The sequence below is a fragment of the Chlorocebus sabaeus genome, chromosome 23 (genome assembly GCF_047675955.1).
Source record: "Chlorocebus sabaeus isolate Y175 chromosome 23, mChlSab1.0.hap1, whole genome shotgun sequence".
Taxonomy (NCBI): Eukaryota; Metazoa; Chordata; class Mammalia; order Primates; family Cercopithecidae; genus Chlorocebus; species Chlorocebus sabaeus.
In genome coordinates, this window is record NC_132926.1 from 69935673 (window position 1) to 69940137 (window position 4465).

The 4465-nt window shown below is 43.9% G+C and overlaps 1 pseudogene; it reads left to right on the top strand.

Moving 5' to 3' along the window:
* Positions 1-717: 717 nt before the first annotated feature.
* Positions 718-4159, top strand: LOC140709887 (uncharacterized; annotated as a pseudogene).
* Positions 4160-4465: the final 306 nt, after the last annotated feature.

Genomic DNA, 4465 nt, shown 5'->3' on the forward strand with positions numbered 1-4465 from the left:
GTGAGCGAGCTGGAAATGCCTAATCTCTTTTTGGTTTAATGTAGAAGAAGGGATCTAAAGGCTTGAGGGATAGGGATACTGGAGTGGATTAGTCACTTTTAACCTACTTATCCCAGATGGGAGAGTCCAAAAGATACACCCTTGACCAATACTTTGTGAAATAGATCTGTGAGGGGAGCACCTGCATCCTTGAAGAGCTCTGTGATTGCTCTTCTCTGTATGCCACATATTACAGTAGGAACTGCAGTCACTCAACTACAAAATTTAAATACAATAGGAATAATTGGATCCTGAGGTGCCAGGGGCCAAGTGTCAAGTGGTGGCACTCAACCATCAAAGGCAAGGTGGATGTAGCTACTATAATGGACAACAGAGGCAAAGCAGCCATCAGAATAGTCTGAATCATGTAGAGCTCTGACATTGGCTAATTAATCACAGTTTTCCTAGAAGTGAAATTGATAGGAAGCCTACTGCATTCTTATTTAATTTATATAAGCAACAAACTTGCAGGTTGAATGGACAAAAGGCTAATTTCAATTATAAAAACAGAATCACAGTCCCTCAATCAATTTCCAGACTGAGCCAGTTTACAGACAAGAAGCGCTTGAATGAAGGGGAGGCTGGGTACCCTTGAGGAAGGACTTCACTATATTACTGACAATTTATGTAGTGAATCTTTCTCCCGTCTTTCCCCAAAGAGACCTCTGGCATTTTACCATGGTAACTGTGCACTGGGGAAAGGAAAATGATCAGACATTTCAGGGACTACTGGGCACTGGCTCTGAGGTAATGTTTATTCCAGGGGACCCAAAACATCATTGTGGTCCTCCAGTTAAAGTAGGGGCTTTTAGAGGTCAGGTAATTAATGGAGTTTTAGCTCAGGTCTGACTTACAGTGGGTCTAGTGGATCCCCAGACTCATCCTGTGGTCATTTCCTCAGTGCCAGAATGCGTAATTTGTATAGATATGCTTAGCAGTTGGTAGAACCCCCATATTGGCTTCCTGACTAGTAGGATGTGGGCTATTGTGGAGGTAAAGGCCAAATGGAAGCCATTAGAGCTGCCTCTTCCTAGAAAAATGTAAATCAAAAACAATATCACATCCCTAGAGGAATCACGGAGATTAGTGCCACCATCAAGGACTTGAAAGATGCAAGGGTGGAGATTCCCACCACATCCCCATTCAGCTCTCCTATTTGGCCTGTGCAAAAGACAAATGGATCTTTGAGGATGACCATGGATTGTTGTAAGCTTAACCGAGTGGTAACTCCAATTGCAGCGGCTGTACCAGATGTGGTTTCATTGCTTAAGCAAATTAAGACATCTCCTGGTACCTGGTATGCAGCTATTGATTTGGCAAATGCCTTTTTCTCTATTCCTGTCCATAAGGCCCACCAGAAGCAATTTGTCTTTAGCTGGCAAGGCCAGGAATATACCTTTATCATCCTACCTCAGGAGTAAATCAAGTCTCCGGCTTTGTATCGTAATCTTGTTCAGAGAGACCTCGATCACTTTTCACTTCCGCAAGATATCACACTGGTCCATTACATTTATCGTAATATGCTAATTGGATTCAGTGAGTGAGAAGCAGCAAACACACTGGACTTATTGGTAAGACATTTACGTGCCAGATGATGGGAAACAAATCTCACTAAAATTCAGGGACCTTCTACCTCAGTAAAATTTCTAGGGTTCCAGTGGTGTGGGGCCTGTCGAGATATTCCTTCTAAGGTGAGGGATAAGTTGCTGCATTTGGCCCATTCTACAATCAAGAAAGAGGCACAATGCCTAGTGGGCCTGTTTGGATTTTGGAGGCAGCACATTTGTTATTTGGGTATGTTTTTCTGGCCCATTTATCAAGTGACTCAAAAGGTTGCCAGTTTTGAGTGGGGTTCAGAACAGGAGAAGGCTCTGCAACAGGTCCAGGCTGCTGTGCAAGCTGTTCTGCCACTTGGGCCATATGACCTGGCAGATCCAATGATGCTTGAGGTATCAGTGGCAGATAAGGATGCTGTCTGGAGCCTCTGGCAGGTCCCCATAGGTGAATCACAGCAGAGGCCACTAGGATTTTGGAGCAAGGCCCTGCCATCTTCTGCAAATAACTACTCTCCTTTTGAGACAGCTCTTGGCCTGTTGTTGGGCTTTGATGGAAACTGAATATTTGACTACAGGTCATCAAGTCACCATGTATCCTGAACTGCCCATTATGAACTGTGTGCTTTCTGACCCATCTTGCCACAAAGTGGGGCGTGTGCAGCGGTGTTTCATCATCAAATGGAAGAGGTATATATGTGATCAGGTTTGAGGAGGTCCTGAAGGCACAAATAAGTTAATGAGGGAGTGGCTGAAATGCCCATGGTCTGCACTCCTGCCACCCTGCTTTCTCTCCCCTAGCCTGCACTGATGGTCTCCTGGGGAGTTCCCTATGATCAGTTGACAGAGGAAGAGAAGACTAGGGCCTGGTTCACAGATGGTTCTACACAATATGCAGGGACCACCCCAAAGTTGACAGCTCCAGCACTACAGCGCCTTTACAGGACATCCCTGAAGGACAGCAGTGAAGGAAAATCTTCCCAGTGGGCAGAACTTTGAGCAATGCACCTGGTTGTGCACTTTGCTTGGAAGGAGAAATGGCCAGATGTGTGATGATATACTGATTCCTGGGCTGTAGCCAGTGGTTTGGCTGGATGGTCAGGCACTTGGAAGAAGCATGATTGAAAAATTTGTGACAAAGAAATTTGGGGAAGAGGTATGTGGATGGACTTCTCTGAGTGGCCAAAAACTGTGAATATATTTGTATGACCTTAGCAGAGGAGGATTTTAATAATCAAGTGGATAGGATGACCTGTTTTGTGGACACCACTCAGCCTCTTTCACCAGCCACCCTTGTCATCTCCCAGTAGGCCCATGATCAAAGTGGCCATGGTGGCAGGGATGGAGGTTACACATGTTCTCAGCAACATGGACTTCCACTCACCAAGGCTGACCTCGCTAAGGCCACTGCTGAGTGTCCAATTTGCCAGCAGCAGAGACCGGCGCTGAGCCCTCGATATGGCACCATTCCTGGGGGTGATCAGCCAGCTACTTGGTGGCAAATTGATATATTGGACTTCTATTATGGAAAGGGCAGCAGTTTGTCTTCACTGGAATAGACACTTATTCCGGATATGGGTTCACCTATCCTGCATGCAATGCTTCTGCCAAGACTACCATCCGTGGACTCACAAAATGCCTTATCCACCATCGTGCTATTCCACACAGCATTGCCTCTGACTAAAGCATTCACTTTTTGGCTAAAAAAGTGTAGCGGTGGGCTCATGCTAATGGATTCACTGGTCTCACCATATTCCACATCGCCCTAAAGCAGCTGGGTTGATGGAATGGTGGAATGGCCTTTTCAAGTCACAATTACAACACCAACTAGGTGACAATACTTTGCAGGGCTGGGGCAAAGTTCTCCAGGAGGCTTTGTGCTCTGAATCAGCTTCCAATATATGATACTGTTTCTCCCATAGCCAGGATTCAGGGATCCAGGAATCAAGTGGTGAAAGTGGAAGTGGCACCACTCAACTCACCTTCATCCCTAGTGACCCACTAGCAAAATTTTTGCCTTCTGTTCCCTCAGCATTACGTTCTGCTGGCCTAGAGGTCTTAGTTCCAGAGGTGAGAATCCTGCCACCAGAAGACACAACAATTATTCCATTAAGCTGGAAATTAAGGTTGCTACCTGTACACTTTGGGCTCCTCCTACCTTTAAGTCAACAGGCTAAGAAGGCAGTTACAGTGTTGGCTGGGGTGATTGACCTGGGTTATCAAGATGAAATCAGTCTATGAAGAGTATGTTGGAATACAGGAGATCCATTAGGGTGTCTCTTAGTATTACCATGCCCTATGATTAAAGTCAATGGGAAACTACAACAGCCCAATTCAAGAAGAACTACAGATGGCCCAGACCCTTCAGGAATGAAGATTTGATTCACTCTACTAGGAAAAAAAAACACGACCTGCTGAAGTGCTTGCTGAAGTCAAAGAGAATACAGAATGGGTAGCAGAAGAAGGTAGTCATCAATACCAGCTATGACCACGTGATTGTAATTGTCATGAGTATTTCTTCCTCCTCTTGTTAAAAACAGGTTTGTGCATGTAGACGCTTGTACTAAGAAAATATCTTCATTTCCTTTTTTTCTTTATCATGTGATGTAAGATTTATTGACTTCATATCAGCATTTGCGCTGTTAGCTTTAGGTATGTATACACATCATAGTATACATATAAATGTATCATATGTAATATAGATATGCTTATAATATAATACACATATTAATGTGTATTATGTATTTGTAGATACACATATATCATGTGTATATATGTGTATATAATATGTACATACACGTGTGATGTAGGTATGTATGTATATATTTAAAAATATGTGATTTCCCATTATGTAGGGAAAAACTGACTGCAAT